This window comes from Hyaena hyaena, unplaced genomic scaffold (genome assembly GCF_003009895.1).
Source record: "Hyaena hyaena isolate Hyena2069 unplaced genomic scaffold, ASM300989v1 scaffold_575, whole genome shotgun sequence".
NCBI lineage: Eukaryota > Metazoa > Chordata > Mammalia > Carnivora > Hyaenidae > Hyaena > Hyaena hyaena.
The window spans coordinates 1,167,569-1,181,206 of record NW_024081206.1 but is presented as its reverse complement, the minus strand read 5'-3'; the positions used below and the strand labels follow the sequence as shown (position 1 = coordinate 1,181,206).

The following is a 13,638-nucleotide window of genomic DNA, read 5'->3' as shown; positions in this document are numbered from 1 at the left end:
TCTTGAGAACCAGTGCCACTTTATCAGAAAACCCAATGAAGGAAGCTTCCCAGAAATCGTGTGATAAAGTGAGGATTGCCTTCATAGATTATTTTTCAATTAAACCATGTAATTCAAGAGTGCATTCTCCTGTATAGTTTGCTTAAATGAATGCTCCACTGTTATAGAGACTTCAGGTAGTTGGCAGTAGATCACTCCTGATGGCCAGTGCATCCCTGTGGCGTGCACAGCTCACCACACATTTTCTTCTCTTCTCTTTATTTCTCTATCTCTCACTCTTCTGACCTTTTCTCTTTATTACTTTTTACACCTCGTGTGACAATCCATTTCCTTTAATGTCTATTTAGCCAGCCCATTCATGCACTCACTCACTTATTTATTTATTTACTCACTCATTTTTAAGAGATGGTTAGTTAGTGCCTGACATGGGCCCAGCTGCGGATTAGACACTGTGAGAAATACAGTGATACTTGCACACCACCGTTCTTCCCATAAAACTTATTAAGTGAAGAATTTACGGGGCATAGACACAAAATACGAATCTGCAGCCTGGTGTAATCTAAGCGTGTGTGCCGTACACATGCAGTAAATACCAAGGGAGTTAGAGAGAAATGAGCAGTCTCTCCCCTGGGGTGATGGTGCAAGACTGCAGAGGGAAAGTCTATAGGCAATAGGGGTCGTGGGCAATGGACTGTGATCTTATTTGGAATTATGGATTTTTTTCAATCAACAAATTCTAGAAGGACAGCTTGTTAGTGGAATAGCTGGAGCCAAGCACGTCTCTTTTCTGTCTCTCCCTCCATGCAGCTCCCCCTTCCTAACCTCCTCTTCTCCACTCCGTCCTTGTCTGCTCCTCACCTCCCCATCCTCAGGCTCCTTCTGCCTCTTTCAATCCCAGGCATCTTTGATGGCAGATGATTCTTGGGTTTAAGCTGTCAGAACTCAGGAGAAAAAAAGGTGTTGTAGGAGAGCATAGCTGTCCAGATGGCTGCGTTGTTGCTGTGAGCATGTGTGTGTTCGTGTGTGCATGTTTGTATGTATGTGTATGGTCACGTGTTTGCATGCATGCGTGTGCCATGAGAAAATAGGCGTGGAAGTGTGGAAGTCTCCAGCTGGTGACCACAGCCCCAGTGCCATGGAGACAAAGGTTGTGACAGTCTGTCTCACCCAAAGAAAAGGAATGGTAATTTCTGCATCACGTTGAGCATGGAACATGGGCAGCCTTTGTCAGCAGTGTTTCCCTTGGAGAGTTTAAGGCAGAAAACTGGCTGAAATATTTTAGTGTCCCAGCTTCTGGGACTAATAATCCTGCCAGGCTGTCATGTCATGCTGGGCTTGGCTGTCTGCTCTCTCTCTCTAAGAATGTGCGAACAAACCTGCCACTTATGGCGGTTTGCTTTGATTCCTGCCCCTCCCTTTCCTTACCCTGCTATTCCCGAACCTGCCCATCTGCTTGTCTTGCCATCTGCAACTTCCCGGGCTGCAGAGGCGCTGAGGGACCAGGGCTTCTGCAAGGGGCCCAGTGTTGCCGGCATTCCAAACATTTGTTTTGATCTTCGCTCATTTGCGCTTCCACCAGCACATTTCTCATGGCCTTTGTTCCCCGTCCAGTGGGCCCTCTGTTCCTAACCTTCCATGATTTGGGGGTCCCAGCTCCATCCACATGTTCCAGTCTATGATTTCTTTTTGGGAATTCTGGAATTTGGGTGTCAGAACGTTTATAGTCAATAAGAGAAGGGTGCTTCTCGGTAGCATATGGTTGTTACAAAACAAATGACAAGGGGGCCCATAGGTCCTAATCTGTGGGCTTTGGGGCTCTGAGGAATTTGGTGCTATCACAGCACTTTGGCAGATCCACGTGTGAGTGCAAATTATTCTTAACCAATAGATAACTCTTTTAAAAGATGAGATCTTTCAAAATAAACACTTGGGCCTCTTTCTCTTTTAAAACAGTTTAGAAACCTGAATGAGTGACACCGTTTCTAAGAGATGAAAGAGAAACTAAATAGCAGGCATCATAAAAGCCATATCACTCAGATCCATTAACGGATGGGATAGATGGACCCATGCAAGTCCACAAGTCATGACATGTCTAATGTCTTTCCAGGGACCCCTGAGCTCTTCCACTCAGGGTGAGGTCCAGCTCAGCACCCCCACCCTGACCTCATGGTATGGCATGGTCCCTGCCACCACTGTCCTACTGTCTGGGTCATGAGTAGGTAGATGGAAGGTAAAGAATTTGATCCAGAGCTGTCCTGGAATCAATTACTAAATCAAATGATAAGGGCTATCAAGGACCTGTTCTGGGTCCAGAACTGCCCAAACTGAAATAACTGGGGACCATTGAATGGATTCTGACTGAGGAGAAGTGAATAATTATTATCATAGCTTAACACTTCATGTCTGTCAGTTTGTTTTGTTTTGTTTTTGAGTTGACAGAGAATTTTGGAATACATGGACTCATTTGATCCTCATAGTTACCTATGCCTCAGGCATTGTTTGTATGTGTCGGACAAGGAAGAAGAAGCTTAAAGGGGTTTGAGAATCTAGGATTAGAAGGGGCACAGCAGGGCATCACCTCTGATTCTGCCTTCCTGTATCCTGCCCTTAACAGTGGGCAGTCCCTCTGAGCATGGAGAGGGTTTTCAGAGACAGCCTGTGCCCTCCGGCTCAGAAGGGCACCTCACTGTGCACCCTCTGTTACTCTTCCACAATTTTATTTGTGACAGGGAACCATAAAAGATTTCCCTTGCCTCTGGATCAGAACAGAGATGAGTGTGTGTTTGTTGAGGGATCCAAGGTGTCCCCCAGGGTGAACTGAATCTTGACAGTGTGTGTCAGTAAAGGTCACACAAGAGAAGTGTTTGGATAAGTTGGCTGCTAGGTGGTCTTGGACTTCATCTGAAGCCTGATGCTCATGAGTATCAGACTCTATCCTGGGAAGCTGATTGCTGCTTTGGGCTGGTGCTTCCTTTGCTTGGGAGCTGCAGACCACATTCATGGCTGGGCATGCAGCTCTTACTGTTCAGACACAGAATTGCCATGCCCTTCTTTCTCAGGGCCGCTCAGGCACAACTCACTGATGCTGCCTTCTGCTGCCGTCATGAACCCTGCCCAGTGGAAGCTCAGTCTTAGCTGATTGAGGTATCCAATCATAAGGACTGGTTGGCATCAGTCCATCAGAAGAAGTCACCATGAGGCTTTTCTTGACCCTCCGGGCTGTGATCTAGGACCATAGGAGATGTTATAATCGTCTTTTGGTCTGTAGTGCACACCAAGACAAGCATCACATAGGGAACACTGAAGGATCTTTTGGGTCCTGAGATGCAGAGGGCTTCCATCTCCTTCCGTAACAGCTTCAGCCATGTCTATAGTCATGACTACTCAAGGATCTCATATTGCATGGAGAGTATCAGGATCAGATCCTCACCCAGCCCACAGGCAGTGGCAGAGAACTACTATTTTTAGCATCTTCAATATGCCAGGCGTCTGCCAAGTTCTTTACAAAGTTGAAGTGGATCGGACGAAGAAACCAGGGTCAGAGTGCTTTCAGAATTTGCTCAGCGCCTCACAGGCAGCAATGATGTTTCTAGGTTTCAAACTCAGATTTGTGGCCATTTTATCCTCCAACTGATCAAAAATCGCATTACGGCAAGCTGGGTAAGTTGTAAGCTCCCTTTAAGCCATTGCCACATAGCTGGGCCACTTCAGCTGTCAAAAAAAAATGTCCATCATCTTTGGTCAGGATTGGTCATGAATTATGCAAGCTCAGATTTACTTGAGGTCTTCAGGGATGCAGCCTTGCACTGAATTCAACTGCCTTGAGTTTAAAATAGACCAGCTCAGGTGGAACTCTCTCTGTTCCAGTGGCCAAGCGATCGGAGAGAGGTTGTTATCACCACTAACTCCTGCAGTCACTCTCTGGCACCTGGCCCCAGATTCAGACTGATGGCTGGATCATCTGGCTGTCAGAGAGAATTAAAGTGAATGACAAACTTTACTTCTCTTTTCTGCCAACTAGATTCAGAGTGTCAGAGTTGGGGAAGGGGACCTCAGAGGAAATCTTGGAAAAAATAAATAAGACAAATCAGACCGGCACATCTTAGAAATCAACTTGCCGCAAAATAAAGTCAGTGAATTTAGGACCATCTAAGCCAGAGAGAACAAACCCAAAGGCCCCCGAGGTTTGGCTGGTGGTGGAGAGGAGCAAAGCACGGACAAGTGTCAGGGAGCAGGGAGTTGTGAGAGCCACAGAGGACTGTAGAGAACAGGGTGAACCTCCACTCAGCTCCAGCAAGTGATGCCACACCCAGCAGGTCCGGAACTTAAAAGCTGAGAGCCTAGATTTAAAATGTTGACAACTAATTAGAAAATTTTAAAGCACCTGAGAGCCTAACAAATCCAATTCTAGATTTGGCCTCTAATTTAGAGGGCTATTCTGATTTAGCCAAGCCTGAGTGGCATGTGTGCTGTTTGGGTCTAGCCCTTTTCCACCATGGAGCAGTCACCTTTCTCACCTCTTGAGCTGGGTGTGGCAGAGGTGCAGCAGGGGTCCCTGCATCTGGACCCCCATTCAAGTTCATATCACTCGTATGAGTGATGATCCCTCCTTCCTCAACTGTAAAATGCAACTAATGACACCTGCTTCCGAGTGCTTTTGTGACAAGCAAATGAAATGGGACAGAAAGTGAGTTTGTGAACCATGCTATGGACAGGGAGATGAGCATCATTTCTGAGCTAGATGGCAATTTGCTGGACTCTCTTCCTAGGCTGTTTCCTTCCAAGGCCCCCCATTCGTTTGTTTTGGGACTGATATCATCCCCACCAGATAAACGGCAGGTATGGGTTTGTCCATTCTTTGAGGCAGGAGTAGGCCTTAGAAAGGCGAGTAGTGGAGTCCTAGTGAGTTGATGAGGGCAGCGGAGCCAGAACCTGTGTAACTGGCACAGACTGATCCTGCCGCTCCACGGAGCCTGTCTGTCCTTCCTTCTCTTGTATTTGGAGAAGCAGCACCTTGCCCCTTACTTTCATGATGCCATCAGCAGTATCTATATCTTACATTTATATTATGCACAGTCCCTGTATGCCCCACTGTGCTATTGCATGTGGAATATTAAGATATTCGCTATGCCCACGGACACAACCCATTGCTTAATTTTGTTTAAAAGATAGTGCATTCCTTCTATTAATGGTCATAAGCCCCAGTAGTTTGTCCATTTTTAAGGCATTTTTGAAGCTCCTAGACAATTAAAGTCACTCAGAGATGCTACTTTTTCTACAAAAGAATTACCTAGCCCACCCATTCCTCTGAACACATAACCCAATTTGCATTATTCCTTGGTTAAATATAGTATTTGCATGCATAAAGAATAATCTTTGAATATGAAAAGGAATTTTACGATATTGCAATATATCGAGCTCTTTGGAGGAAAGATATTATGTAAATCTCAAAATTAAATATTAAAACAATATTACAGTGCTGCCTGTAAAAATTTAGAGTGTTAAGATCCATATGCTGAAACCAGTTCATTTTTAGGGGCTGGTCTCATTGGAAATTAGTAGGCGAAATTTGCTCCAAAGCAGAGGAAAGATTGAGTCAGAACTTTAAAAAGACTGAAATGACTTTAAAGAAAACTTTCATCGAAATTAATAAAGAAAGTTTAAAACCCTTAAGTAAATGAAATTTTCACTGTTCTATTCAATTTCATAGCTCATTTCATTGGTTTCTTCTCATTGTTAATTCTAAAAAGATTGTTTTTATTGTTTCTTAAGCCTTGACATTGAGAAGGAAATTTTAAGTGGCCTCAGAAAGGTCTGGGCCATTTGCAAACAGTTTTGTGTTGTCTGTGGAGCAGAGTAGGTCAGCAGGAGTACTGCTCAGGGTCAGAGTCATGGCTTCCACCCCTGCAGCCTTGGGACTCTCCACTAGATGGTGAACACTATGGAAAATCAGATTTTCTTGCCTACCCCAGCTCCTTGAGGGAGGGACCACACTGTACTAGGCATGGGGAGACTTGATAAGTATTTGCCAGGATCCTTTAGTCCCTACATAGGAATTAGTCCATAAATGTTTACCTGCAGGGTGGTGACAGCCAGCCACCTGACTAGATACCTTCCTCCTCTGTGGCTTCTAGAAGGAAAACTGAAGGGAATGATCTTAGGATGATACCAGCAGCTCTGATCCACTTAGAGGAGCACAGAGAGATTCACCCATACTCAGAGGGGTTTGTTTATTTGTTTAAGCACTTCAACTTTGAAAATGTATTCATTCATTCAACACAGCCTTGTGACTGCTTTCCACAGGCCAATTCATTGGTTCCTGCTTCTAGGGGCTCCCATTCATTCAGGTTCTCAGCAAACATCACGGAGGCTTTCTGTGGGTCATACACCCCTTTAAGCACCAGGAACAGAGGAGCACCTTCCACCAGGCTATTGGTCCTACAACCGGCTGTGACACCAACTCTCACTTTACAAAAGTTAGGATGGAACCGCATGCCATCCATAGAGAGCATCTCAGCCTGCCGCAGCTGCTGCTGAAGAGTGACAGTGTTGGGTGGGCTATTGTTTTGCTCACTAACTGACCAATTTGGATTTCTCACGGACAGATATCATCTGCTGGGCCGTGCGGTTGTTGCGTGTGGGTATTCTCCCTGTTCTGGGTTGTGAGCAGTGCCTGGGGATGCTACTAACAGCTGAGAATGCCCTGCCTTGCATCCCTGCTGGGTTGATGAGAGGGCTGTGGGGCTCGGGGCACCATTGCTCATTTTACTCCACCTTGGGCCAGGCACTCCAACTATGTGGCTTGTTGAATAAAAATGGGACACACTGCTGGCAGTAAGATTGTAGTAAGTTCCTTACCCTGTTCGAAATCCAAAGAGATTGCAATAACCCTCCTTATGGAGGGAACTCACAGAGGGAACTTCTAGCTGGATTGTGAGATAGTTGCCATTCGCCCCGTGGCCTTGGCAAAGTACGTGGGAGGGAGGAGGAGTTCCCGTGATGTGTCTGCCCTGCCCTCCTCTGGCATGTGTCAGCTCCATGAGCCACAACCATAATCTTCAGGACAGCATGCCTGTATCTGTCTTATTGGTTATTGTTCCCCAGTGTCTAGTTAGGTGCCTGAAATAATAGAAGTCAATAAATGTTTATTGAATGGATTAATGAATTATCAAGCAAACGTATGAATGGATGCCTCACTCTTAGCCTCATCCCAGGCATCAGCAAATGGTGCAGCTTGAGCTCTCTCTGTGGTCTTTCCTTCCTCAAACATCTTTAGGCGGGTGCTCTGATTGGAATTACGCCTCTACATTCTTCCAGATGTTGCCGAGACCTGCAACTTCGTGGGGGCACTGTTCTCCCAAAACATGGCTCTGTGGGGGACCCTCTTCTGTGACCTGGGCTGCCCCTCCCTCATGGGCAAGGACCCAGCTGTTGGGGCAAGCAAAGCTGGGGGTAGGGAGATGGTACACCAACGCTGCTGTCTGTCCACCAGCATGCCAACTCCGTGCCTGTCATTTTCACAGCACCGGCCACGTTAAACAGGCAGGAGCACCAGGGGTTTTGAATGCCGCAATTAACAAAACAGTAATCAAGCTAAGTGTTTAATTTCAGAAAATTAACATCTTCTCAGAGCGGATGTGAAAGATGGAGAAAAAAGGCACATGAAATGTTCTGGGTAAATAAAGGCAACACCAGACCACAAATATTTTCCAGTGCAAGAGAGACTCTTGCCAACCCTCTGGCCTTGGGATCAGTTTCCTTCTGAGACCTGAGCTGCAGGATATCAGTGATAGAATTGAGCCCTAGGATTTTAAAATTTCTTTCTTTCTTCCTCCCTCCCTTCCTTCACTCCTCCCTCCCTCCTTCCTTCCTTCCTTCCTTCCTTCCTTCCTTCCTTCCTTCCTTCCTTCCTTCCTTCCTTCCTTCCTTCTTTCCATAGCAAATACTGTATCTGTCCAGAAAAACTCAAGGGAACAAGGGCCCTCTCTGAGTATATCTGCCCCATAGAAATCTTGATGTGTGTATTGTCCTTCTCCAAACTGTACTAGTTATAAGGATGACACAGTGAGTTCTTGAATGTACATTAGTTTTTCATGTCCTTAAGGCTGTATTTTTTCTGGTAGACTGTATGACTCCCAAGGGAAACGACCAGATCTCACTCCTCCAGTAACTCCTGTACGTCAGCTTGGTGTCCTCTCCTCTGGGATGTCCTGATTGGCCTTATATAATGTTCATGGTCTTTGGTGCCTCATAAACTGGCAGACTGGCATTCGTTTGCAAGAACAGATTTGCTGTGTGGGGAGGGAAGCTTGTGAGGAGATGAGTGTGCAGGGGACTTGATGGAGACAAGACGTCCAGGTGTCTGTTGTTTATCTGATGTTCTGGAAGAGAGTGAGGGCCCAGGACAAGGAGTGGGAGGCAGCTTTGCAGGAGGAACAGGATGAAGTTTGAGTGCAACAGGCAGCCTTGAGGCTAGGTGATGAGGTGCCACAGTGCAACAGGGAGGTCCGGCTCTCAGAGGTTGTAGGGCTTGTGCTGAACATGGCCACAGGTCCTCAGGGAGGGAACTGGAAATGTGGCTTAGTGAATAGCTTTCCTAGGGGGGTGTCTCACAGGCAGCCAACATAGTTAACAGAGAAAACAGCAGGAAATTGAGTGGATGGCTTGGAAATACATAGGAAACATTCCAGGGCCTCCCAGAAGTGTTCAGGGATGGTGGCAAGGGGAGGTGGGGTCAGTTCTGTGCATGTGTGATTTGTGGAGCTTTTGAGCTCCCAAGTCGAGGTATTAGTTATGCAGTTGGATATTTTCTCTACAATGTGGGAGATAAGCTTGGTTGCTGAGGGTGAATGGAGAAGTATTGAGGTCCAAAGTTTGAGAATGGCAAGTTTGGCAGTGCCATTGCAGAGAAGGGAAGATGGGATTGAGCAGAGAAATTCTGCATTTCTAGAAAGCGTGAGGGCTCCTTGGAAGCCAGTGATCATGTGTTTACAAAGCTGCCCATCTGCCCTGTTGCGAGACTTTCCCAGCAGAACATGGCTGACCCTACATGAAGTTAATTGTGAATGTCTCTAGGGACGAGTTTTGTTGGTTGTGTCCTCAGAAAAGGTAAAGGCAACTCCCACCTGAGGGTTGATAGAGTGTTGCCAATTATGTTCTTGCAAAAATGGAACTGGGCTGAATGAGGAGACGCAAGTAAGGAAGAGGGCTGATGCGTGGGGTGGAAGTCAGGGCCAAGTGGGGTAGACGGGCCAACAAAAGTTGCACTAGGCTCATCACAGGTTGCCAAGAGGAGGGAGAAAACTTGAATTTGTGGCTTTGAATATGGAACATCAGGTGAGGCTGAATCCAAGGGGCAGATGGGGAAGAGTTGTGGGGGTCGGAGAACAGAAAGTACACTATTCTGGTGGACATGGAAGTCATTCACTAAAGGGCCAGTCCTGGGATGGAGAAGACAGAAGCCCAAATCTTCATGAGTAGGGACTGGTGATGGAAGGGAGTGCACAGTGGCCCCGGGCTTAGAGTGCGGTGGCCCAGCTGAGTGACATTTAACAGAGGGTGTGGAAGATGGTGAGCATGATGTAGAAGTAGTGACTGGAAACACAGCCCACTTCTCGACCCAGAGCCGTGCTGGGCATGAAACTGTAAACCACCACCCTTCAGAGGGCTGCAGGACCAACGTGTCCCCAGGAGTCAGAGTCAAGGGAAGGGAGACCTGTACCGTTGTGGGCATGGTGACATGCAGAGAGGGGCTCACAGCTAGGCACTGCAGGATGGAAACTTGCCTGCAGGATGAGGGGGTCTGGGCCCCATGGCCAGAAAACTTCCATCTCCAGGCTCAAGGAGGACAGTCACAGAGACTACAGGCACAGCGCACAGCCTGGTGTCAGTAGTGACAATGTCAGTCTTAGGATGATGGTGGTGGGTTTCCCAGCTGTTGGGTGGGGGGGGGGTGCCCTGCTGAACATGTGTGGGTGACGGCCAGGGAGCAAGGGGCATACAACCTGCTGTAGGGTATCCTTTGCTCTCTCCCATGGCCTATTCAGAGCCAGGCATTCTGTGAACTGCCTTCTGTGATCAAACATGCAACAAATGGGAGCTGCCATTGTGCTTCCCATACCCGGAAAGAATGACAGGCCTGCAAGAGGCAGAGCTGACGGGTCCATCCTCAGCCTCGCTGCGCAGAGACAGGCACCGCCTGACAAGTGCCCCTCATACACTCACATATCCTTCTAGAGCCTCCCACTGCCACAGGGCCACAGCATTCAGGTGTGCATCCTTAGGGCCATTTCCTAGTGTGCTTTCTAGTTACCCCAGCAGGGTGAGAGAGCCAGGTGGGGTGACCTAGGAGGGACCCAAGTCCCCACTAGCAGGGATGCTTCCTTCCGCACAATTCCACCTCCCTGCTGGGAACCCCTGATATCTCTGAGGAACTGCCCCCCCACCCCGTGCCCCTGCCCCACCCCATGTGGGGCATCCTTAGTGCCTAGTGCCTGAGTGCAGGGGGAGGGGAGTGATGGCCAGAACCATCATTCCTACTCTGCTCTTGCCTGCTAAGGACTTAGGGAAGTCACTTTTCCTCCAGCCTTCAGTGCTCAAATCCATAAATTTTAAGAATTGGCAGAAAACCAAATGACCTCAGATGTCCTTTCAAAGTTTTACATTCTGATTTCTAGACAAATAGATCTCAAATTTGAGTGTGCATCAGAATCCCCTGGAGGGCTTGTTAAAACACAGATTGCTGAGCCCTACCACCAGCGTTTCTGATCCAGTATGTCTAGAGTGGGGCTCAAGATTCTGTATTTTGTGCCAGCTCCCAGATGATGCTGGACTGGGATCACATTTTGAGAACTAGCAGAGTCAGTTGGATGATCCCAACGAAGAACCCCACCTTCATCAGCACTAACATCACAAAAGAGAACCTCTGCTGTAAACCTGCATCCCCAGAACGGCCCCCAGCCTCCACCCCCCAGTTGTCTCACCCCCTCCCTTATCTTGGAACCAGGCCCTTCGTGGATGGACCCAAGATGGGAGCACATTTCTGGGATAGAGGGCTGACTCAGCCACCCAGGCCTAAAGCCCTCACTTTCTCTCCCACTCCTGCTCCACTGAGCCCATGGAGAGACTCAGCCAATATTCTACAACAGAATCGAAATGGTACCACCCCCGCAAAGCAGTCCTGTCCTTAGTTGACTCCAAGGTGAAGAGGGAGATTGGAACAGGGCGTCAGGATCATCTCAAGGCAAGCCCAGAGCAAAAGCCAAGAAGCCACTGTCCACAATAGGAGAAAACAATTAGAAACATAATTAATTCTGCTTTTGTATTCATATCCAGTCTCCAAACTAATTGCTTATTTGTTTAATCTACTTTGGCCAGAAGTGTTACTGCACCAAAAATATTTAATGAGTCAGGCTTCCTAATGTAAAATTCAAGCATATTTCTGCAGTGAAATGAGTTTTCATCATCAGAGGGAGAACCTGTTATCTGAGCAATACCTTCTCGACAAAGTTATCTCCTAGAATAGAAATGTCAGAGGAAACCCAATTCCTCATTTGCACAGTCCGTCTGTGTGCAAACTGTTCCTCTTTGTCTTCAGTAACTGGTGTGCCTGAAGTCTTTAGTTGACATTTAAATCTAGATTTTAGTTTTGTCCTAAGAATGCATTTCATGTAAGGAGCAAGATATCCCACCACCCCCAACTGCTCAGTCCCCATCTCATCACCCACACCTTTTACAAGCACCCATAATTTAGTCTGAGGCCTCAAGGGGACTTTGTGGAGGCTTCCCAGCAGTTTTGGATCTCTCTGTGAGCCCTTCAGAGTCTGGATTGGGAAGATAGGAAAGGGACTGGCTTCAGGGCTCTAGGACTCCTGCTCCTGATTCACCCTGAGCAGCTGAATTGTTCTGTTTCTCCTTTAATGCTTCAGGGAAAATTCTGTTGGGAGAAAGGATTCCATGACTCTTAAAAAAAAAAAAAAAAAGAAAAAAGGAAAATTAGAAAACTGCTAATGTCAAGGTAGCATTTCAGCTGAAACCTCCTAGTGAGGTACGGATGACTCCAGCCTCCTGGCCTCTGCCTCTGGGCCACGTAGAAGCGCTCCTGTCCCCCAGTCTCCAGGACAGCTATATTCAGACCCAGTCTGTCTTCCTCCCCAGGTAGACTCCACCTGCTCCCCAGTAGGCAGTTCACGACCTTGCCTCCCCTGCCCCCTTCACCTTTCTCCCTGGAGGGCCACTATTCATGTTAGGTACAGGTACATGATTTTCTGACCCTTTTACTTCCAGTGTCTTTAGAGAAGAGACTGAAAACATTCCACTAAGAGCAAACCTTTATGGAATATCTGTTATGTGTTAACACAGTAGGAAGAGGCTAAACACATGACTTCTCCCCTAAAGAGTTTATTCCAGTGATGGAGAGCAGAGATGAGCACCTGGAAAGTTAGATCTGTCCCAAGGTGGCAGTTACAGCTTAATGTGAGTTACTAAAATAAGGGCTTTTAGTGGGGAGGCAGGAGAGAAGGGGTAGGCGTGGTCAAGCTGGGGTGAAGGCAGGGTAGTGTGTGGTTCTGAAGCCTACTGGATTATGAAAAGATGTGTCAGAGATCCCCAAAGCTGGGTTCTGCTGGGACATGGTGTGTGGAGTAGTTAGAGGAAAGCAGTGGGATTTTCTATGGACCAGTGGGAGGACATGCCTGGACCGACCAGTGGCTGCCACGCTGCTAAAATGGTAGAGCGGACACTGGGACTTTTTCCAATGGGGAACCATTGAAGATTTTTGAACATCAGAGGAACCTGGGTGAATCGAGTTTTGGAAAGATTCATCTGGCTGCACTGTGGTTTGAAGTGAAGAGGCCCAGAAGTGTACAAGAGAGGTGGGGCAGGATATCAGGTGTGAGGAGATACAGGTGACAAGACCAGGAGGGGGACCAGGACAGAGGCAAGGAAGCATCCATGGCCCCTGGGCCTGACTCACACTATCAGATGGGTGGGCCATGACCAATCCTCTCCTCTGAGCCAAAGGTCTCTTTGTCCTCAAGGACAAGGCACCTTATGGTTTACATCCTAGATTACTTCCAAGAAAAACTTTCAGTCCTCTTGAGATGTCACAGGAAACCATCTGTCTTCTGGAGCACTTATCAGACCAACCTCTGGGGAACCCTGCCATTAACCTTCCCCTTCTCCAAGCTATTCTTCTCCATCACTTCCATTCTGACTGGGCAGACATGTTTATTTATCCCTTCAAAGATATTTATCAAATAAATACTCACAACTGTCACTGGATTGTGCTTTTCACATTTACCTCCGGAACTTTGCCCAGGCATTGATCTGCATATGTCAGGAGTAGTGGATCAGAAGGAGACTGTGAGGTGGTTGCTAAGACCCCTGGCCTGGAAGACTAGTTCTAAGTGGAAGGAGCTATGGGCCATACAGGGTTTACCCTCAGAACATTTGAAAGATCCATAACATAAGGATTAATACTCCTGTTTTACAGTTGATGAACTTGACCCCAAGAGGTTAAGTAACCTTAATCCAAGACTGCACTATAAGCAGATGGCAGAATGGGAAGCCGCATGTCTCTACAGCGCCTCCATGTCCTATAGTTCTTCTCTAGATTTGCCAATTCCTACTGTCCTGGAC

General features: G+C 47.3%; 1 protein-coding gene across 1 annotated transcript in view; it reads left to right on the top strand.

The window, feature by feature from the left end:
* Nucleotides 1–13,638, top strand: part of EPHB1 (EPH receptor B1) — a 144,785-nt gene that overhangs the window by 24,314 nt on the left and 106,833 nt on the right. The window lies entirely within an intron of this gene.